Source organism: Schistocerca americana, chromosome 3, assembly GCF_021461395.2.
Source record: "Schistocerca americana isolate TAMUIC-IGC-003095 chromosome 3, iqSchAmer2.1, whole genome shotgun sequence".
NCBI classification, from domain to species: domain Eukaryota; kingdom Metazoa; phylum Arthropoda; class Insecta; order Orthoptera; family Acrididae; genus Schistocerca; species Schistocerca americana.
In genome coordinates, this window is record NC_060121.1 from 65901987 (window position 1) to 65926593 (window position 24607).

The window sequence follows — 24607 nt, forward strand, 5'->3', positions numbered from 1 at the left end:
TTTAGGTGTGTAAGGATGTCCAACACACCTGTGTTACCTAAAGCTCCTGTCCTGTTGTGACTTTCAATTACTCTTAGGTGATCTACCATTTTTCCTTTCCATTTCCTGGTATTCAAAAAAAGTCATCACCACCGTCTGTGGTATCGTCATGAGGCAGCATATCATATGGTGCCTCGTGACGATGCCACATACGGCGATTTAAATTCTTAGTTGTTCTGCATTCACTTGAACTCCCTACATTATATTCCCGTATCTTTACGATTGCCTCAGTGTATCGCTGTTCCTCATCTTCGCTATCAGATTGCCCACCACAGTCTTCACTGTGTCTATCATCATCAAAAAATTCCCTTGGATCGGTATTCTCCTCACCTGTGCCTCGTGCTGCTAACATAGCTAACTCTTTCTCATCCCACAAGCTTTCTTGACTACCCCGTGTATCTGCAATTTCTATGTTGTTACAAATCATGCCCTGTTGAGCTACTAAGCACACTTTCGCCCTAATTAACATGGACTGATCCCTGATAACGGTTGTCTGCTAAAATACACTCAATTTACAATACCACATTTATTATGTAATGGCACATAAGATAAATATCTTAGCTTAACTAATGGCAACATCGTGAATGAGCAGTGTCATTACAATACACGCAAAAAACAACAATAAATACATTACATGAATATCAATTAATTACAGACATTGGACTGGAGTGCAACACCTCTGAAAATAAATTCATTAAAACACACAAATATTATTTTTAATGTTATCTCATAACTTTACCACTGCAAACTACACACACAAGATGGTGATCACCATCAATAACACCTAAACAGTACATGGGAAAAATTTATTTGAAAATTTCCAAGGATTCAAACCACTTTATGACTACTATCAGAAGACTCCAAGTAGGATCCTGGCAGGGTCGCTATATCCAAGATGCTACTTCAGGTAGTTGTAAAATCAACGTGTGCAATGGAAAATAATAAACGCTAAAATTATGATTTGGTCCTGTTTGACTACCCCCTCAAGATCTTAGGATCTCTATTTCTATAAATTACAATCTAAACATAAATGAATGAAGAAGGCAACTAATACTACTAAATGATAAACGTTGTTGTTGAATATATTTATTTATTATAGTTTAAAATCAACCCTTTAAGTACAGTTGCCTATATTTCCTAACTAAAATTATTGACCAATTGCCCAAGTCTTCCCCTTACTATAACTGCGCGGTCTAATATCAATAATGCGGAATGACTGACATCATCTACGTACCAAACACTGGAAGACATTACTTTCAAAGATGATCTACGGTGATGTGGAACCTCAGTGGAAATAAACTAACGTGATCACAGCTGTTTAGCTTTTATAACCCTAATAAGCAAAAGCAATTTGCGATATCACCATATGTACTGCGTCCGGTGTGTCGAAGTGATGGTTCTCGTACTTGTCTGTGACGATGGAAGAACTCCAGTCACAAATAACCTCTTTCAAACGCTAGGACGGCAGAAGGTGGTTCTCTGACTAATATACTCTAATACTGTCTTCTCCTCTCTGTGTTCAACAGATGAGAAACGCGAACTCCCAACCACAAGGACGTAGTTCAGATAACGTCTCAATGTAAGTATGGGCAGAGGAAGTGCTCACAATTACTGAACGCTGCATACTCAACGACGACTTCCAACCCGGATGTGAAGTCCAGAACCGTATAGGTTCCACATAGTACAGTTCCTAACTGTTCTATCTACAAACTCTACTGAGAGCAAAGACAGCAAGTCCGCCTGTACCAGTAAAAGCTGAAATAGAGCGACCATCACACACAGGCGCTCACAACGGAAGACCACGTCTCTCCAGCGCTGGCTTCCCAGCAAGGCTTATCTCCCCACCAATGAATCATATTCCCGAAACCACGGGATATTCTCCCTCTCTCCAGATTCTTCCAAACGCTGACCAACCGTATTTTAGTCTGTTGTCGTCCAGCGCGAATAGTTTGTGAGGAAAAACCTATAACGTACAATGGTATGCATCTGAGTAAAAATCCTTGGAAATAACCCAGCCTGCATGGTTTCCGAGGTGCCGCTTCTTCTTTCTTCTCACCTACGTCCAATATTTTCAGAGTTCGCAAGTATTATCCGGTTATCCTTCCGGCCCCTACTACAATAGCGGCCGGCCGTCCCCCCTCTGTGCTTCAGAGCTCAGGTGCCACGACATGTGTCTAGCTACTTCCTGTGTTTAAGCAGGACCAACACCTGTGCAGGCCTTCCACCCAGAGCTTGAGTTCTGCTTGCCATTTCATTTCCAATGGCGTTCCAACCTCTACTAGTATAGGCAATCATTCATTACGCCGTTTTTATTATAAAGCCACTCTGTCACCTTTCATGAAATAAGCGTTAACAATTATTCACCAGACGTACGTGACTATGTCAGTCTCCTTTATATACTCATATATACGATGCACAACCTATCACGTGATCCCTAACTGTGTTTGTAGATCACGGCAAAGTATGTGGATGAGTTCTTGTAAGGTGCTAAATTATAGCTACCTCACACGTAAACATGATTTTACGAATGCAAGGTTAGTATTAGGGAGTAGAAAGGATAATAGGCATTTGGGGACAATCAAAGGCCAAGAAATAAGGTCGAGGTCATGGGTCACCGTTCTAAGACAAGTCTCCTTCTAGGCTGACTGTCAAAGTTCTCAGACATTGTCCTCCTCCAAGGTCTCAGATCATTGTGGTCATTGCTCAAAGTACTCACGGCACAAGTGCTCTAATGTTCTTTAAAAGTTATCCACTTGACTTTATCACTAATGTTAATAATCTGTCATAATTAGTGAAATAAATCACTTGTCACTTTGTCACCATTATCAACCAATTGAACCTGAAGTCCTTCTATAACGATTAAACACATTCCTGAGTGGTTAATATCCTCATCAATTTATTTCAATAACCAAATTCAATTTTAATGTTTACTGTTGAGATCTGTATAATTTCAATAGCTGTTCTATTATTGTTATTTTGTATGAATAGTGTAACGTTCAATGTGTAGCTGTAATGGATGGGATGGCAGACATAGGTCTATTATTGTAATAAGTATTTAATGTTCACTGTGTATAAAATATTAGGAATTTTATGTTTGTTGTTGCAACCGCGACAGAAACAGTCACAGGGTTGTTGCTAACGAAAATGTAGCAGGACCGAACGGGAGCAGCCTGCAAACGAACAAGACAGACGAACAGGAATGGAAGAACAGGCAAAACAACAGACAACCAAGCAAGACACCAAGATCAACAACAAAGTATTAAGCTATGGGGTCACAAGAGATAACCGCACAAAATCAAAACAATGTCCACTCGTGAATGGGAAGTAAGCACATGCAATGTAAACATGATGTCTGTAAGTGAGATATCAACTGACCCAACACGAATAGCAGACTACCTCACTAAGTGAGAGGCAGCCGCCTAAATACATGACAGGGTACGTCGCTATTGACTACTGGGACCATGTGCTCCACAGTGGTGTCCTCATGTTAGACTCAAGGCCAGGAGCGCGTGCAGCCAAAGCTTATGGTGCAACTGCTGCAGAGACCTCTAATTGTCATAGAGTTCCATGCTTTCTGGCGAGAATTCAAAACCCATGGCACTTGGTACCAGATCCTTCCCCCCCCCCCCCCCCTGAAACTTGCATTTAGGGGCGAAATCGCCCCAGACAGTGCCGCGGTGGTCGGCAGATGGGAGAAGACCTGGGCTTATCAACTGCCATTGTCGGGGAGGAAGGGATGTATGAGGTGTCGAGATGGCGGCCAACACAGAGGCCAGGGTCTCAGAGGGAGCGTCCGATCCACCTGGGGGTGGGGAGTGCCAGCAGGAAGCTCACAGGGAGGAAGCAACCAGGGGCAGTGGCGGCAAGCACCACGTCTGTACCTGAAGGAGGTAGTGTAGGAGGAGGTGGTGGCAGGATTCCCACGGAGGTATGCAGGCGGAGCTGGTTATGATGGCGGCGCTCCAACCCTTTCAGCATCTGCACTGACATCACAGGCCACCCATGGGCCGCGACGATGGTAGCAGGCATCCAACCTGCCTTCCTCCCATACATGCTGGCCCACATAGCCGCGCCAAAGGTGTAACTCTGAGAGGGCAGGGAGTGTGGGTGGGAGGGTGACGGCTTCAGCAAATAGAGCAGGGCCGCAGCTGTCGCCCATGGAGGAGCTTCACCATACTATGTCCATCAATCGGCAAGGTGCGATATGTGCTCAAGAACAGGGTGAGGGCCGACATGGTTGGAGATGTTGTGACCATCTTTGTCAACTGTTGTTTAAATGTGTGGACAAGCCGCCCTGCTAAGCCATTGGAGGAAGGGTGCAAAGGTGGGAATATGGATATGTTTGATACCGTTGGCCTGACAGAAGTCACAGAAGGAGGATGCTGTGAATTGAAGGCCATTATCAGAAACCAGTGAGTGAGGCAGGCCCTCAATTGCAAGACCCTGGGCCAGGGCCATGAGTGTAGCCTCTGTGGTGGCAGATGCAATACAGATGACATATGGGTGTTTGGAGTAGGCATCAACGATAAGTAACCACATGGACCCCAAAAATGAGCCCACAAAATCGAGATGGATGCGATTCCAGGGCCAGCGAGGCACAGGCCAGAGTGCGAATGACTGAGGAGTGCTTACTTGCCTGGTGATGCACACACACAGTGCACCCACAGACCATGCAGCCAATATTTCCATCGATGCTGGGCCAATAGACATGCCAGCGAGACAGAACTTTCATGCCGGACATACCCCAGTGCCCGCAACGTAACAAACTGAGCACGTGATGTCTAAAATTTGGAGGGATCACCACCCGATGGGCATCCGACTCCATGGCCAACGGAAGGACATCATCAGCCACGAATAGCCTGTGGGACAGGTGACGCCAGGGGCTGAAGTCGGTCTGGATCTGACGAGTAATATAGGAGGACCAACTGTGGACCTTGTAGCGGAGAACCTGCCACAAGATAGGGTCTCACCATGTAGTCATGGAAATGTGAACAGCCATAAAAGGCTGACCATCCAGTGCGTCCCAGCAGGATGGGGGCCTGCTGGGAGACGTGGAAAAGCGTCTGCATTAGCATGGTGGGTGGTGGGCTTATAGCAGATGGTGTAAATGTAATTCCATAAAAATAACGCCCAGTGCTGGAGGCGTTGAGCCATTTTCTCTAGTAACTACAGGTTTATGGTCTGTCAGGAGGGTGAACTTTGCCCGAAAGAGATGGATGTGAAATTTTGGGATGGCAAACACTATCGCCAGGGCCTCCTTTTCAATCTGGGAGTAGTTCTGTTGTGCTGCGGTAACGTCTTAGAGGCATAAGCGAGACATTGGTATTCCGATGTGAAGGGACTGCCCCAATGCCGTACACCGACACATCAGCTACCACAACCAAGTGGCGATCTGGAGAGAAGGGAATAAGGCTACGGGTGGGCTTCAGCATCGTCTTTAAATGGAGAAAAGCCTGGTCACAGACAGGAGTCCAATCAAAAGGCACTCCTTTGTGAGACAAGTGATTTAGGTGTTGAACAACAGAGGTGAATGGGGTAAGAACTTTAAGTAATAAGTAAGCTTCGTCAAAAACACCTGGAGTTCAGGTAAGTCCTTGGCACGATGAAGGGCCTCAATGGTCATGACATTGCGATCCGAAGGGTGAATGCCATCTTTGCTAAGCCAGTGACCTAAGTATTCCACTTCCAGTTGAAAAAAACAACAATTGTCCAGCCAACAGGGTAAACGTGCAGACTGTATAGCGAGAAATAAGGCACTGGGGTTGTGCAACTGTTCCTGGCGGGAAAACCTGGTGACCAAGATGTCATCCAGATAATTCATGCAGGTTGGGATAGGTTGCGTAAGCTGCTCCAGGAACTGCTGGAAAATTGCCGGCGTCGAAGAGACACCAAATGGAAGGCGCTAGTACTTGTATAATTCGAAAGTTGTGTTGATAATCACGATGTTCTGGGAATCAGCATCCAAGGGGAACTGATGGTATGCCTCACCCAGGTCGATCTAAGAAAAGTACTAGCCCCCCACAAGCTTGGCAAGAAATTCTTCCTGTCGGGGAATGTGGTAAGTGTCTACTAAGGACTGACCACTGACAGTAGTGCTGAAGTTCCCACACAGCCGAAGGGACCCATTGGGTTTCCGCATGACCACCAATGGTGTCGGCCAAGGATTGTATGTCACGGGCTCTAGGACGCCATCAGCCTGGAGCCGATCAAATCCCTGCTTGACTGCTGGCTGTAAGACCACCGGAATGGTTCTGGCCCGGAAAAAGCGAGGCTGCACATCCAGAGGAAGTGCGATCCGCGCCAGAAAACGTGAAGCACGCCCGAGATCCGTTGCAAACAATGATACAAAAGCTGAGCACAGATCGTCCAAGTCCTGAAAAGGAACAGCCGTGGAAATGACCTTAACTTCATCGGAAATTGAAAACCAAACAGCTGAAACGCATTCAGGTCAAAAATGTTCGAAGCCGACGGATGGTCGACGACAAATAGGGTAAGGAGCCACGGAACATATTCCCCATGAAGGGGAATGAAACCGTTGACATAGGCGACCAAACGCCGAGAGGGAGGTGACAACGCAGGGGAGCCCATGCGGGTATATGTCGCCATATTAATCAGGGAGACGGTGGCCGCAGTGTTGACTTGAAAACTGACGTCCTCAGTAAATAGGCGGAGCGTGAGGAACAGCTTCGGTCCTGATGGATCCTACAGCGGGACGACTGATTGCAGAGCATGTACTGTATATCCTGAGGCCCAGTAGGGGCAGTACGGGAGCGAGTCGAGAGACTGCAACCAACAGATTGGATGTGGCCCTCCTTCGCACACAGTGTGCACGTTTTCCAGTGCAATCAGCTCGAGAGAGTGCGCTAAAGCACTGTGGGCAACGTGGAAGGGGGCCGCGCGACCGGAGTGAGTGTCGACCGGAGGCTCTGATGCCACGGAGACGTCGGACAACGACGAGTCCCGACGGCGCTGGCCCCGTCGGCCATGCCACGTCTACGTCGCGAGGGCGGAACCAGCAGAGACGCATCGATCGCCGCCACCTGCGGCCGCGACAAGAGACGCTCGTCGGCCGCCTGAGCAACTTCAAAGGAGTGGGCAATGCGGAGAATCTCTTCCAAGGAGGGATTGTCGAGTTTCAACAACGCAGTGCAGACCTCAGGATCGGGAGCCAGCTGAACCACCACATCCCAGATCAGGGAATCCGCATACGAAGTCTTACACTGCTGATTGGTGCACGTAAAGTCGCATCGACGGCTGAGACCTGCAAGTCCTTGACCTAGGAACGATACGCTGTACAAGGCTGTTTATGGCACTGGTGGAACTCCAGCCGAGAGGCGACCTCGTGGCAGCGCTGTGAATAATAGTTTGTCAGCAAAAGGCGTATGTCCTGGAAAGAGAGAGCCACAAGATTGGACAAGGGTGCCAACTTGCGGAGAAGAAAGAATGTGTCTGGGGAGGCCCAAGACAAAAACAACGACGGCTGCAAGGTGTCATCCGTGACTCGAAAAGCCGTGAAATGTTGTTTCAGCCGATGTACGTATGTTTCCCAGTCTTCCTAAGCGTCATTAAATGGAGGGAACGACGGCAGACACGGGAAAGCATCGAACACCCGTGGACTCGGAATCTGTTGTGGTAATGCGTCTTGGGCATCGACTTTGTCCGTTATCAACCGCATCAACTTTAGTAAGATGTCTAACTGGAGCTGGTGCTGCTGCTGCATGAGCTGCTGCTGTTGTTCCAGAAGACAGACCAACTTAGCCTCCATGCCAACTACTACTACCGTTTACCAAGTCGCCGAAATGTTGTAAACACGACGGGAACGGTCGCGGGGTTGCCGCTAACGAAAACGCGGCGGGAACGAACGGGAGCAGTAAGACACCAAGAACGACAACAAAGTACTAAGCAACGGGGTCACAAGAGATAACTGCACGAAATAAAAACAACGTCCACTCATAAACGGGAAGTAAGCACACGCAACATAAACACAAAGTCTGTAAGTGAGATATGAACCAACTCAAGGCGAATACTAGACTGCCTCGCTGAGTGAGAGGCAGCCGCCTAAATACACGACAGGGTATGTCGCTATTGGCCGCTGGGACCACGTGCTCCACAGTGGCGCCCTCACGTTAGACTCAGGGCCAGGAGCGCGTGCAGCCAAAGCTTACGGCGCGACAGCTGCAGAGACCTCTAGTGATCATCGAGTTCCATCCCGTCTGGCGCAGATTCGAAACCCATGGCGCTCGGTACCAGATTATTATCCATGTCTATGGCAATAGTATTGACATTTGTCTTGTAATCCTTCCAGAACGACCTTAAGAAAATAGGACATGAATTTATTTGAAGGCAGGAAATGAAATACTTTAAATGACCTGTGCAAAATACTGTACAGTACTGATGATGTGCCTGGAAATGGACTAGATGTGACACCTTTCCCACCTAATAATCAACTGATGACCTGTGAGATGAAGATCCTTGCCTCAAGGACAACCTTTGTCTTCAAAATTTATCAGTAAACCGACTGAATTCCAGTGTTTTCATAACATACTCTGATATTAGTAATACAGCCTTCAATGGCAATACAAATAAGAATGGAACATCATCATCTTCAACTTCTATTGCTCCCAGACCATCTGAATCGTCAAACAATCATGTATCACACTCTGTGTGTTTATCTCCTCTTGAATGTAGAAGAAGGAGAAAAAATTATGTTCAGTATGAATCGAGGATGGGTGATTCAACTCTGTCTCATACTGAAAGGCCCCTCACGTGATCGGGGAAAAGTCCATTAGGATCGTAGTTACACAGCAACCTCTCCAAGGTGACATTAAACAGAATATTGGACAGTACATCACCATGCCGCAATCCTCGGTTGCCTTCAAATGTGTTTAACAATGCGCCGTCAACCCAACGGTATCCCGTTCTTCTCAAGTCATTTGAACCAGCCTTATTAGTTTGTTGGGTACTCCTGCTTCTTGTATTGCCTTCTAGAGTTGATTCCCTTCGATATTATCATAAGCTTGTTGGAAATCAATAAGCAGGTGGTGGAAATCTCGTCGCTTTTACTCAAGTTATTAGTCGGCCAGCAATGAATTTTCCTAATACTTTATATACCGTGCAGAGCAGTGCAGTTCCTCTATAATTCGCACAGTCAGCTTTGTCATGTTCCTTATGAGTAGAGCAGAGTGTTGCTGTATTCCATTATTCCGCCACATTCTCTTTGCACCATATTTCCACTATAATCCCATGTAAAACCCTTATTAGTTTTTCTCCGCCATATTTTATCATTTCTGCTGTAACATTGTCTTCTCCCGGAGCTTAACTGTTTTTAAGAGTCTTAATACTACCTCTAACTTCTTCCATTGTATGTTCTCGACTGATTTCTGATACTCCTCTCCTCTGTTTAACTCCTGCTCCACCTCTTCCACGATACCAGCATAAACATTACCTTCGTATTCCGTTTCTGTATTCAGTAGTTCACTAAAATACTTCACCCATATCATTAAAAGCTGGTTTTTTCCTCTAATCAGAGCAGTTTCCCGTAATGATAAAGAGGGAAACCTGAGTTAGAAACCTTTCTTTATATCTTTCACCCTCATATAGATTTTCCTTGTTCCGTGAGCAGTTTTTCCTGTTCTGACCAATCAATCCACTGTTTTTCAAATTCCCTCTTTTTCCTCTTGCATTACTTACGTGCTTCCCTTCTCTTGTCCTGGTGTTCTTTTGCAGCATTCTTGTTATTGTCTCATTCCTTTCTTCTGTCTTCCTCCTACAATCCTCATGAAACCAGTCCTGGGATCTCGACTGCTTCTTTCTACTCTGTACAATTCCAGCTGTCTCATGTGGTACACCTCTGACCATTTCCGATCTTTCTACAATACCCTCTCTTGCCTGATCTTTGGTTTCATTAAGTCTATTTGTCAAAATAATTTTGTACTATTGTATTGTCTTTTCATCATTTCTTAACTTGGCGTCATCAAATCTTGGCACAGTCAAGCTGCAAAATACCATTCGATGACCGTCGCTGTATTGTCGGCATTTGCCTTCCAGGGTTGGGTTCAAACGCATCAATTGCTTTCGATAACTATCTCCTGTGAGTGTTCCGTCGGTTCCAGTAGCTACGAAAAGCTTCTCTCTCCTTCGGCGTCCTCGCAATCGACGTCAAAATCACCGTTTCTGAAGCGCTGAAACCATTCTCTGCGTGTATTTCAAAGAGTTGCTTTTGTAGGAAGAAAAGAAACGTTTGTAACTCAAAATGTGATGACAGTTTGCCTTGCAATAAATAATAAAAATTTAATTGTTAAATTTTTTGGTACGTTTCTCTTTTATTAAGATTGTAGCAACTTTTCTCAAATGTATGAGTAATTAATATACTTTTACTGTACGATTATTTTCTTTCCACTTTCGTAACTAACACTGTTAATACGGCTCTGTAATGTTCGATAAAATATTTCTTCAGTGTATGGTTATTTTTGTATTGCTGTATTTAATATTAATGACTTACGTGTATGATCAATATTCTCAATAAATATAGCATCGCACAATACGAAAATGCTGTTTTCTTATTTCAAACAACTCGTAATTGCTCTTAATTTTAATATTTGCCACTAAATAAATTTAGTGAAAACTAGTTCTGTCTAGTTTCAACTAGTAAGAACGCGTTCTAACTAGTTGATACTGATCGCCTCAGTTACAATTCTAATTTACTGCCGGTCAAAAGCGAAAGTCAGTTAAAACTAATTTTAACTAGGCAAAACGCGTTTTGACGAAGTGGCTCAGTATAAACTAGTTTTAACTAGTAAGACGCGTTCTAACTAAAAACCAGTTTTGACTGTAACATATATATACCTATGTAGTTCAGAGTCCATCAGAATTGTTGCTGTAAAAATCTTTGCAATTGGAGCTGTTGAATTTAAACTCTAAGTGCGCACAGTCGATCAGAATTATTGTCAAAGCAATGCTACCGGGACTGTGGAATTTAATGTGGAGATACTTTCTTCACTACAACTAGTTTTTAGCGTAGATTAAAAAAAAGTTCCAGTGTTACTGGTAAAAAATTGTAAAAAAATATTCTCAGCCATGTTACTGTTGTAGCATGTAAATCTGCATCGGAATAGAAGAGTCAAATTGTACCTATCGAATACTATATTGTACCTCAAAAACTACTCTGTACCTCAAGAATTATATTGTACCTTAACAACTATGTTGTATTGTGTCAATTGAATAAACGCCAAAACTTCGTCACCATACCTCTTTATTGTTATTATTTACAAAATAAAACATAAAACGGCTGTCTGGCCACAAATGACATATGTTTTGCTGAATATGAGTTTTATTAAGGAGGTGAAGTTTAAGACGGAAGATAACAAAATATATTGAATATCTGCATGGAATTATGCCTTTCACGCAGCACGAATTGGGTTATGGGAGCAGGAGGCACGCTAGCCCCTACCACGCCGTAGCGGAGATGCGAGGCAACTGTCCCCCAATTGAAGCAGCTGATCGCCGCCATTTGCAGGGATGAATCCTTAGTACTGGGGTTGTGATTTGAAGTATATGAGACGCAACAAGAGCAAATTGAAGCACAAATTAAACACATGTTTGTTTAAGAAAGTACTGAGTATTCGAGTCTATTTTAAAAGTATGCTTAAATGAATGAAGTTTCTCAATTTCCGAAATACGTCTGCATAGAGACGCGAAATTTAAGAATGTAAGGCTCTTTCCTCACAAGGTGGAGCGAGTTTACATCGAGTTATTTGCATTTGATAATTACTGAGACTTTTAAAGTAGCAGAGAGGACGATTATCATTTAATTCACGTAATTTTCCTGTCAGGTCCTGTTTGCTTTTTGCCGATTACTGTCTACATTTTGCACGCTTACTTTTGTTTAGCACAGTATTGTCTACACTCGAATTTTGGTATGATTAATTGTAGTAACCTATATCACTTTAAATACCGTAGGAATTTCATTCGCACATTAGTTTTTAACACTGATAGAACCTCTGAAAGTGGTTGAGTTTGCAACATTTGATCAAATATTTGACCATTTACGAAGTATAATCACCACCTGACAACACATGTTAAGTATCAAAACGCAATTATTCGACCTACCTCTGATTCATACTTAATATATACTTGATTGCCTTGGTAACCTGGAAAACGAACTTTCAAAATTATACACACTGACAGTATTTCCACACTATTCAACCTAGGCCTCTATTGCACGATTTCCAGGACACCATACCTTTTTCAAATGAGCTGGAAATCCAAATACTGTCGGTATAGCATCGTTCGTCAGTTGACATCTATTTACATAACTTTCCATGTAACAATTCTCTTCAAAATGGAGAGAGCACACCAAATAATTTGCTGTCGGTTGGAAGTTCTCTCTCAGAGTAGCAACTATCCATTTCCGATTTAGAAAATCATTTCTAAAGGGAAACCTAAACAAAAACAAACGCTCATGATGTATACAGTATTTTCATGCAGAAACAATACAGGTAATAGAAAGTAACAAACAACCAGAAATGACTGACCTGTGAAATGTAACATTGTTTCCGTCTTCGTCTTTGCTTCCATTATACTGTTACAATTAAATGCATCACACCGACGAACCATGTTTACGCACTGTTTCCTGCAAATGGCGGCTTCTATCACGTTCAATGTGAGGACGCGACACTAGCGCCAATACGGGGTCTAGTTTTTATTTAGTAAGTCCATGGAGTCTATGGAGGCACGTGAACCTGTCCGATTCCAATGACATACAGCAGACATGTCTAAAATTATATCTTTGGTGCTTGAAGAAACTCACAGACGTAGTATCTGCTTAAAAATGTACACTGTCAAAGCGGGAACAGTGTTGAAAAAAGAACACAGAGGTTGTAAAGTAAAAAATCATCTATTTCTCATCCAACTTAAAAGTAATTTTACATTTCCATAAGCAAACACATCTTCTTCTGCTTCTTGAGTCGATGGAGAGCAGGACACCCGTAGAATTCCAGGTCTTGAATAGCAACAAACTTCAGGATTCGGCGCATCCATGAGATCTTATCCTACCCCTTCAAGCAGATGATGGTATCTGTGTGGCTGAATAATAGAAGCGACGTCACCATATCTTTATAGGCTATGCCAGGATCATCCCACTAAATTCCAATGGTGAAAACGTGTTAACTGCTTTGCACTGTTCTGTGTCTTAGCGCACTTCACACCCTTGAAAGACCTCGGTGACGCTTTATTTGCTGAGAATGTCTCTACTGTTACTGCATCTTCTCTGTCTGCTACGAATGCAACGTCTTTAAATATGAACTGTCTACTGTCACCATCATAGAAACCCTGAGTGTCTGCAGTGATGTTCACGCCTTCAGATGCCATTTTGGAATGCTCTAGGTATGGTGCAGCACCTGTTCATTTATACAGCTCGTTGCACAACGCCTGTGAGCGGGCAGTAGTTGATCACACAGTCATGTGGAACTAGTGCATACACTGCAGTGTGTTCTGGGAAATCTGCTGAAGATTTAAATTCAATACATGCATCTGGTCGAGATGTAATTACCTCGTTCTGTTTCGAGCGGTCTATTACGATGATCGGTGATAGCTCTTTGAACTTCTGTGGACTGAGTAGACATTCCCTTCTTTTAATAGTAAGAAACCTAATACACATGTGCTATGCTAGACTGTATAAATTTCGTCCCACTGCAGGTGTAAATTGTCATATGGGTAGAATTCTAAATTCAGGTAGACTATGGCGTTAGTTAACCAGAAGTTGCCCAGTGCAGTGGAATCATTTGATATATTCCCTCTTCTGTCAGTATGAAAATCAAGTATGATGAATCTAGGTGTCTGTAGATGTGAACAAATTTTAATACCCCATTTAGTCTGCTTGCAGTCGGTAGAACTGGATACTCGAAAACCTCCCAAGAGAGAAATATTAGTGACAGAAATGTATTGGAATTCAGGACTTTTAAAAACTTCAAACGCTCCTCGTCTGATACACTGATGTGGGGTATTTTCCATGTTATCTTGCTAATTGTGATCATATTCTCCTCTTGACCTCCTTGAATGTATGAGTTATTATCCGATGCACTCCGTACCAGAATGAGTTCCTGTTTAGCATTATAATAATCTGCCTCATGTCCTAAAAGTAGCCCATAAGCAGTTTTAGAGGAATGCATGCGGAAAATCGCTTGTACTCTGATCAGGACTTCACTGCAGTGCATCGAGTAATGAAAAAGATTGATGCCATCTTAGTTCCAATGTGCACCCCCTTTTCTCACTTTTGGTCGAGTATTGCTTCCATTGAAGATCGAAGTAGGCTATAAGGTCATTACAGTCAGACAGTGTATTCCAAACCCGATGCTTTGCTGCCAGTGTCAACGTTACAACCACGCTCGAATTTCCTGTAGAAACACAGCCAAATGTGTTACTTGTGGTAGCGATACACACGAAAGCAGTTGCCCGCCTCCTTCTCCCTACTGCATCAGTGGTAACAGAGACCGTGTCGCCTCATCCCGAGAATTTTACATATATCTCGATGAGCGGGTAACCCAGGAGATATGGGTGGAGTTTACCCTGTGACATGCAAGATGTTGGCTACTCGGAAGGCCTGTGTTTTAGCATCTAGCACTTACAGTACTGTTCTTGCTACACCTCGTTGCACCAATGATATCCCATGCAGCCCTTTCGACCTCAAATTCAGCAGTGCGGTTACCAAGTCGCCCAGTGGCGCGGTAGCGTCCCAGTCTCCTCCTCTTCCAGCTGTGCACCAAGTCACCAAAACTTCGCCCACGGCAGTGAAAACGCACTCCTCATAACCAGCACGCCAGAAAGAACAAAAGGAACACTCCCGCAAAGACTTCTTACCTCCTTCCAGCCACAAAACCGATTCATCTACGTATCGCAAAGGCTCTAAAAAAAATCAGACAACGGTCTTCCCTTCACCGACTCTAAGGTCGTCTTCAAAGGTGTCGGCGCGAGATAGCCTCACCCGGCCGACCTCTGTTTCGCCGGTACGCACCACCAGAAGTTTTTCTGCCCTGGAATCCGCAGGCCGACCCAGAGAGAATGCCGATGACTCTGTAGAACCACCATCCTCTGCACCCTGGAGCAGTGAGTCTTCTGAGACGTAGTGCGCCTTTTATCGCACACCAGCTCTTTGGCGCCACATTATCGATTACCTGGCTGTACTAGGATCTTCGGTTCTGTTGTGATCTCGCGGGTGTTTCTCACGCTCGTGGCAGTTGGTGTTGGACTCGCGGCGAGGCGCAAGGACGTACTTGCGTGAAGGAGGAGGAGGAGGTTAGTGTTTAACGTCCCGTCGACATCGAGGTCATTAGAGACGGAGCGCAAGCTCGTGTTAGGGAAGGATGGGGAAGGAAATCGGCCGTGCCCTTTCAAAGGAACCATCCCGGCATTTGCCTGAAACGATTTAGGGAAATCACGGAAAACCTAAATCAGGATGGCTGGAGACGGGATTGAACCGTCGTCCTCCCGAATGCGAGTCCAGTGTGCTAAGCACTGCGCCACCTCGCTCGGCTACTTGCGTGAACGAAAGAGGAAGACATGCGTGCTCGGCCAGCAGCGGGACGGCGGGTCTACCTCGTAAGGCGTCCCGAGTTTGTGGCGGACCTGCCTGATGTCAACTCCGGGCACTGTTCGTCGCATCGCTTTGGTGCCTGATTTCTCGGAGAGACCTATCCCTGCAGACCATCTCGAACAACGCTCTCCATCGAAGGTGTAAGTGATTTTGGTGCCTTCGTTTCGTTGAACGATTTGCGTTGCAGCGAGTGTACTTGTTGCTTGGTAGTCCTCATGTACGTCTTGTTGAAGTACGAGCAGCCGGCAGAGTGTGTAACTGCATGGAGACCAGCACCTACTATTTCCTTTTAAAAAACCGCTAGTTGGATTACCATTAAGAAGGTGATTAGCTGGAAGGTGTGTTTATTTTTATTTTTATTTTTTTTTTATTTATTTATTTATTTTTTTTTTTTTTTTTGGGACAGTATACAGAAGTTTGTGTATTGTCTCTATCAGATTTTCACTGTATTTTGATTGCCATCAAATCGACGTACCTGTGTATTGCTGGAAAATTTGAGTCACTTCTATTGAAAGGGCTTACTCAATTATTAGTAAACACTCGTATCTTGTAAAGCTAGTCATTTGTACGTAGTTCCTTTATATACGTGCATTTATTTGAAAGCCTTCACTCAGTTATTAGTAGACCTACATCTACATCTACTTGGTTATTCTGCTATTCAGAATAAAGTGCCTGCCAGAGGGTTCAATGAACCACCCTCAAGCTGTCTCTCTACCGTTCAATTCTCGAACGGCACGCGAGAAAAACGAGCACATAAATTTTCCTGTGCGAGCCCTGATTTTACTTATTTTATTGCGATGATCATTTCTCCGTATGAAGTTGGGTGCCAACAGAACGTTTCGCAATCGGAGCAGAAAACTGGTGATTGCCGTTTCATGAGAAGTTCCCGTCGCAACGAAAAACGCCCTGTTTTAATGATTGCCACTCCTATTCTCTTATCATATCTGTGACACTATCTCACCTATTTCGCGATAACACAAAAAGAGCTGCCCTTCTTTGCACCTTTTCGATGTCATCCGCCAGTCCCACCTGATGCGGATCCCACACCGCACAGCAATAGGGTGGACAAGCGTTGTGTAAGCAGTCTCTTTAGTCGACCTGTTGCACCTTCTAAGTGTTCTGCCAATGAATCGCAGTCTTTGGTTTGGTCTACCCACAATATTATCTATGTGATTGTTCCAATTTAGGTTATTTGTAACTGTAATCCCTCAGTATTTAGTTGAATTTACAGCCTTCAGATTTGTGTGACTTATCGCGTATTCGAAATTTAGCTGATTTCTTTTAGTACTCATGTCGATAACTTCATACTTTTCCTTATTCATGGTCAATTGCCACTTTTCGCACCATACAGATATCTTATTAAATTATTTTGCAAGTCGTTTTGAGCATCTGATGACTAAACAAGACGGTAAATGACAGCATCATCTGCAAAAAAACTAAGACGGCTACTAAGATCGTGTCCTATGTCGTTAATATAGATCAGGAACAATAGAGGCCCTATAACACTTCCTTGGGGAACGCGAGATATTACTTCTGTTTTACTCGATGATTTTCCGTCTATTACTACGAACTGTGACCTTCCTTACAGGAAATCACGAATCCAGTCGCACAACTGAGGCGTTACTCCGTAGGCACGCAGTTTGTTTAGAGGACGCTGGTGAGGAACGCTGTCGAAAGCCTTCTGGAAATCTAAGAATATGGAATCAATTTGACATCCCCCGTCCATAGCACTTATTACTTCATGAGTATAAATAGCTGGTTGTGTTTCACAAGAACGATATCTTCTGAAAACGTGCTGACTATGTGTCAATAAATCGTTTTCTTCGAGGTACTTCGTAATGTTCGAATACAGTATATGTTCCAAAACCTTACTGAAAATCGACGTTAGTGCTATAGGCCTGTAATTAAGCGGATTACACCTACTTCCCTTTTTGGGTATTGGTGTGACTTGAGCAATTTTCCAGTCTTTCTGTGAGCGAGTGATTGTATATCATTACTAAATATGGAGCTATTTTATCAGCATACTCTGAGAGGAACCTGACTGGTATATAATCTGGACTGGAGGCCTTGCTTTTATTAAGTGATTTAAGCTGCTTCGTTACTCCGAGGATATCTACTTCTATGTTTCTCATCTCGGCAGTCATTCTTGATTGGAATTCAGGAATATTTGCTTAGTCTTCTTTGGTGAAGGAGTTTCGGAAAACCGTGTGTAATAACTCTTCTTTAGTGGCTCTGTCATCAGTGACTTCACTGTGAAGGTATTGATTGCGTCTTGCCACTGGTGTGCTTTATGTACGACCAGAATCTCTGTGGGTTTTCTGCCAGATTTCGAGACAGAATTTCGTTTTGGAAATTATTAAAAGCATCTCGCATTGAAGTACGAGCCATATTTCGAATTTCTGTAAAACTGTGCCAATCTTGGGGATTTTGCATTCATTTGAATTTGGCATGCTTTTCTCGTTGCTTCTGCAACAACGATCTGACCTGCTTTGTGTACCATGGGGGATCAGTACCATCACTTACTAATTTATGTGGTATATCCCTCTCAATTGCTGTCGATACTATCTCTTAGAAAACATTCGACAACTTTTCTACACTTACATGATCAGATCGGCTCGGCAGTAAAGGCTCGTATTCTATAAAAGGCCATCATTTGTACGTAGAATTTTATATGCGTGCATTTATTTAAATGTTTATTCATCTCTTAAGTTATATTAATTGATGTTTGGTTGGTGTTTGCATGTCTTCTGCGGTCTGTTTGTGTTACAGTTTTCTGCGAGTTGGGGTGGGTGGAAGCTGTGACGTGCCGTCTAATGGGAAGTGACTCCCGGTTGGGCCCCGGGCTTTAGATGTGGTTTTGGACGGCTGCTCTGCTGCTTCCAGCATTTTAAGTTAAGTCATGTTTTGCCCAGGGCAACCTGGCGTCACTGCCCGTTTGGTAAACATTTAACGTGTTTCATTTATATTTAAAGAAATAGGTTTTTTAACTTGCTTGGAATTAATTGTATTAAATTGTAACTTTGATGCTGCTTGTGTTATTTGGCTTCTTAACGAACTGGTCTGCGTTTCATAAATCACTTTTATATTGCAAATTATTGCTCCTTTAAATAACTTATCTGTGCCACATTTCTTTAAATCACCTTCTGATTGTAATTCATTGTTCGTTTAAGTATTGAAAGTTCTGTGGCTCATTTCTTTAAGTCAGTTTTCATAACTGTAATTTGTTGCCTTACTTGAGAAGCAAGCTATCTGTGATATTTTGGTATTCTCTTTAAGATGGCCACGTGTTGATTGTCTCTAAGCTGTTATAAATATCGTCTTTGTATAAATTGTTAATTTGTTGATTAGGTAGTTGTTGTGTTTAAGGAGTGACATTATAGGGGCCTTGACCTTCCGTGCTAAGTGTAGCCCTCATCCCCACTTCGTCAGTCACACCTTTGAAGGCTGGCACTCGGTAGTCGCTGAGGTGATAACCGTTCACTTTTTCCCTCTCCCCTTTCCCCATCATAACTCTGCTCCAATGGAATGTTCGAGGCTTTAGATCCAACAAGGAGGAATTGTGACTGCTCTTTGAATCCCAGCATCAACTTGTTTTCTGCCTCTAGGAAACAAAATTTCGACCTCGCGAATCTTTTGATCTCTCACGCTTCTTTCCGGGTTACTTTGACCTTCCCTCTGAGGATGGAATTCCATCTCGTAGGGGAGATACGCTTGCTCATCCGGGATGACGTTGACAGTCAAACCATCTCACTGAACACCTGATTACAAGCTGTTGCAGTTCGCATTTTCATTCCTCGCCTCACCTATTCTCTTTGCACGTCTACATCCCTCTGTCATTCGGTGTCACAAGGGCAGACTCCCTCCAGCTTATTGGTCAACTCCATCACCCCTTATTGCTGCTCAGTGGCTTAAACGCACACCATCCACTATGGGGCTCATCCAGAACCTTTCCAAATGCTGCCTTCTCGGCTGACCTTCTCAATCACCTCAACCTCATCTGCCTTAACACTGGAGCACCCAAGTTCCCTTCAGAACCTACGCACACCTATTCCCATTTCGACCTCCCGTTCTGCACTGCCGAGCTTTCTCGTCGTTTCAAACGGTCCGTTGTCTCTGATACGTAATTTGTGCGTGCTATCAGTTTGCTGACTTCTACCCCACCTATACGTAACCATAACTGGCAACTTTCTAAGGCTTAATGGAGGTTTTACCGCTCCCTGGCGACATTGGCCAAATAAAATTTCCCAGTTGTGATGATCAGGTAGAATACCTTACAAACGTTATCCTTACCGCCGCAATTCGCCATCCTACGACGGCGAATTGTATTCGTTAAAAACAGTGGGGTACGCAGTGTCGTAATCCAGCTAGCTTTTCTTTCTATCTCCAAGAATATGACATTTATTAATTAATAGTTCCTCTTCCGTCACGTGGGCCAACCTCCGGCGGTCCCCTGGGACCAAGGTCAATTCCTCACTTTCCGTCCTGAGCGTAGGAGATGTCATTGTGTACCCCACCAATTTCTCCAACACCTTAGGCCGCTATTTTGAGGATATTTCGAGCTGTATCCACTATCGTCCTGCCTTTATCCATCGGAAATGAGTGGAGACGGCGATGGTGATACACTTCTCCTCTCAAAATCGTGAGTGCTACAATGCCGCCTTTACAATGAGGGAGCTAGATCATGTTCTCACTTAATCCCGATCTTCCGCCCAAGGGCCGGATGATGTTCACGTTCAGATGTTGGAGTACCTTTCTCTTGCAGGCAACCTCTTTCTCCTTTATTCAATCGCGTCTGGGAAGACGTCAAACTTCCCAGACGCTGGCGTTAAGCGACTGTCATACCAATACCAAAGCTCAGTAAGGGCAAACACCCTCCTTCTAGCTCCCACCCAATTTTTCTCACCAGCTGTGTTTCCAAGGTGATGGAACGTATGGTTCATGCCTGGTTGGTCTGGTGGCTGGAGTCTCGCAATTTACTAACGACTACAATATGTGGATTTAGAGTGCGCCGTTCTGCAGTTGAACATCTCATCAAGTTGTCAAACTACGTCATGACTGATTTTCTGTGGATATACCAGACTGGCTGTGTTTTTTTTTTTTTTTTTTTTTTTTTTAATTTTATTTGGAGAAAGCCCACGACACTTTATGGAGGGCTGGTATCTCCTTACTTTATACACGTGGGGCCTCTGAGGTCGCCTGCCCCCATTCCCTTTGGGAATTTTTCAAAGATAGAGTTCTCACGGTCCGTGTGGGTTCTGCCCTGTCAGACACGTTTATCCAGGAAAAAGCAGTGCCTCAGGGCTCCTCCGGAGCGTCGTCCTCTTCACTACAGCCACTGACCCCAGCATGGCCTCTCTCCCGCCCAGCATTTCTGGCTCCACTTTCGTCAACGACTTTGCGATTTGTTGCAGTTCTCCACCCACCTGTCTCCTTGAGCGGCGTCTTCAGCGATGTTTCAGTCGTGGAGCATCGACAATGTCTTTCGCTTTTCCACTGACAAAACCGTTCGTACGAATTTCTGGCGGCGCAACGAGTTTCTTCCACCGTCTTCACATCTTGAGCCAGTTGCCCTACCATCCGCTGAATCTACCAAATTCCTGGGGCTCATGCGAGACAGAAAACTTTCCTGGTCCTCCGACACGTCTTACCTGGATGCCTGCTGCTCCGCAGTGTCCTAGGTGTCCTCAGCAGTACTTCCTCGGGAGCGGATCGGACGACCCTACTCGATTTGTGCCGATCCCTTTGTCCGTTCGAAACTAGATTACCGGTATTTATGCATCTGCACATCCGTTCAACTTACGCCGCCTAAATACAATCGACCATCATGGAATCCGTTTGATCAATGGCGTCTTTTACACTAGGCCGGTTGAGTGCGTCTGTGCAGAAGCTGGCGAACTACTGCTGTCATACCGGCGTGATCTGCTACTCAGCAGATACGGGTGCCCTTTGTCTACCATGCCCGTCCACCCTTTCTATGGCTCCTTCTTCGATGACTTCTTCGACTACTAGTATGGGGAGCATCCCACTTCTCTTACCTCCTGAAGTTCACTTTCGGCTAGTGCTCCGGCAGCTTAACTTCACGCTCCCTGCCACTTTCTCGATGGGTGTGATCCCGTAACCACCTTTGTTTCGTATGGCGTCTCGTGTTCACCTTCAATTTTATTCGCTTTCTAAGAAAACCACTCTGGAATAGCTGTAAGTCCCTCGACTTTCGCCCAGAACATTGTGTACACTTTCTCTCGGACAGACCATGGTGTCGGGTGTGCCTTCGTAATGGCCACCGACGATTTTCGGTATTAGCTTCTGGAACAGTTCTTAACATTTATAGCAGCGCATCCGGTGACAGGCTTTTAACTGTGTCACTCCTCAGACTCTCTGTGCCCTTCAGAGCCTCTGTGTGCTGTACACAGTCTATCCCTTAGAGCAATAGGTCCAAGAAAGCCTCTACTTGCTCACTCTAGATGGGGCCCTGTGATGCTTGTGTGAGTTCCTGGTCACGTCGGTCTGACGAAAACGAGCCTGCTGACACTGCTGCCAAGGATGCAGTCCTCCTACCTGGGCCCGCTGGTTCTTCCATTCCTTGTGACGGTCTCCGTGTTGCCATCTGCGAGCAGGTGGTGTCCCTGCGGCATCACCGCTGGTCTTCACTTCACGGGAACAAGCTTCGGGGAATTGAGCCTCTCCCAGCGGCTTGGGCGACCTCCTCTCGGTACTCTCTTCGTGAGGAGATCATTTTAGCTGGGTTGCGTTTCAGGCACATATGACCTTCGATTGTGTTTTGTTTCATGCCGCAAAAACAAATGTCAGTATCACAATCAGCTGCCACATCGCCTATTCCTACAATCAAGCTGATTTGCATCAGCTCTATCTCGTTACAAAACACACATCTGCACCGACACACGTCATCTGAAAATATTACGTTGACTTTACACAAGATAACTGCAGCTTCTAAAACAACCACAGCCAGTGTGTGATTCTAGAATATGTCGTGTAAAAATTTCACTAGTTATTCTCCATGAGTGTGATTCACATTGTAGTTCCCCACAGATACTGGTAATCTACCGTTATATATAGTTACCAAAATCAATTTGTCACAACACCCTCTAGTGAATGCCACAACACGGTCTAGAAAGCAGTCCAGTATGCTAATATTGACATAGTAGTACTTAATTCTCGGACTGTAATCCTTTGGCAGCACTTTGCATTCCGTAATTTTCACACAAGTCGAGTCTAGTCACAATTGCAGCTGATCCACTTCCCATAACGTGTCGAAGAGATAGGTTTGACCAAAGTCGCCATGAAATATTCATGTTACATACGCATTAGATTTGGCACAAAAGCAGATACGGAGCCATTCAGGTCAGAAAACGCTATCCAGCTTCAAAGTATCAGGAAAGGGAACAAACATCACGAACTACCATTTCTTCCACATGGCAGCAGTGACCATTCAGGTTTAGAATTTGAAAGCGGTTAATAAATATCCGTTCTAGTTTTGCACTACAGTATCTATCTAACTGTGTGACAACTGATCAGCATTATCACTCGCAAACAACTACAGTTACCAACACACAACCTAACCTGCTTCCTCAATTCATATAGTCCCTGAATACGGTTTTTCTCGTGATCATTCATGCATGTACATCACAGTATAATACTAATGTCGAGTAAAGCTGTCCTATATACCCATGGATCAGTCACAGCTCTAACTCTGGCTACTGTGCTGAAAGTGGCGCAATGTCCACCGTAAATAAAATCTCAGACAACTCTGCAAAACCATCCATGCCTGATATGGCACTACACTGGCGTGTTTCAAAGTGTACTATACGAATGCTGTTGTTGATCGTTTATGTGGCGATTATGTCTCTTCTCGCAATTAAGATTCTCTTCTATTCTGGTGGAGATACATCAAGTACACCACATGTAAATTCTTGAGTATCAGATAAAAAGTGCCCTACATAGAACATCACATATTCTCTGCTCAAAGACTGAATCGTACAGTATCGTTTACAAAGTACCATTGCTATAGTAATGAAATTTGTGTTAGATTTTGAACACTTTCTAAACTGGTGCATAATTTTGCAGAGCCATCAGTAATGCTGACACCAGCCACAAACAGATTCATTCATTTCGCATACTGGAGACGTGTGTTTCGTAGGCATGCCTATGACACTAAGGTGCAGATGTGAGCACTATGCCAACGTTGGTGCTGCCACCCATTGGCAGCTCTGTGAAACTGCAGCTACTCTGGGCGGATGCTGAGAGTATGCTACACTACAATCTAAGTTTTGCGTAACCACTTACTAACAATCATATTTCACAGTAGTTGATTGACAGATTAGCGCTTGGTAAATCTTGTGCCGTTTGTCACGGCACAGCAAAGCTAAACCCGAGTCGAGACATGTTTGAAGCGATATAATAACGACAGATGCAGCTTCTCAGTGTCCCTGGCATGTACTTGCTTCGGCAGTACGTATACTAAAATTCAAAGGATACAGAGAAGATTAGCATGGCCTCTATCGGAGGCGCAAAATCTTGAACCGTTCCACATTGTTTTCGCAACGTCACTCTCTGACGTTAAGATGTCTGAGGATATAACTAGGTGATGAGAGACAAGTTTTGCTTCATATTTGCACTCATTTGTGACTACCTACGCCCTACATTTACGCAGGTCTCGTCTACTTACCTTTATTCACAATGTATCATGACAATACTGCCAGCCAACCTTTCACTCACCACAGTGTGCATTACGAACTCGTACTCTAATGGCAAGACAGGAAGCGCTACAAAACCGCAGTTACACTGTGCGCACCGACACAGCTACTCGTCATTGGCTGCACCGAGCTGTGTGGGGGCAGTCGTTCCGTGGGTTATCGCTCAACAGATTTGATTTTTCGGGTGGTGGAGAGGCGTACACAGTGCGTTTGTGGTAAGGAGGCGTACAAAACAGGTTTCGGTAGTGTTGATAGAGCATTATATTGA

At 44.4% G+C, this 24607-nt stretch overlaps 1 pseudogene; it reads left to right on the forward strand.

Annotated features, from left to right (window-relative positions):
• The first annotated feature begins 24079 nt into the window (after positions 1–24079).
• LOC124608727 lies at positions 24080–24180 on the forward strand (annotated as a pseudogene).
• Positions 24181–24607: the final 427 nt, after the last annotated feature.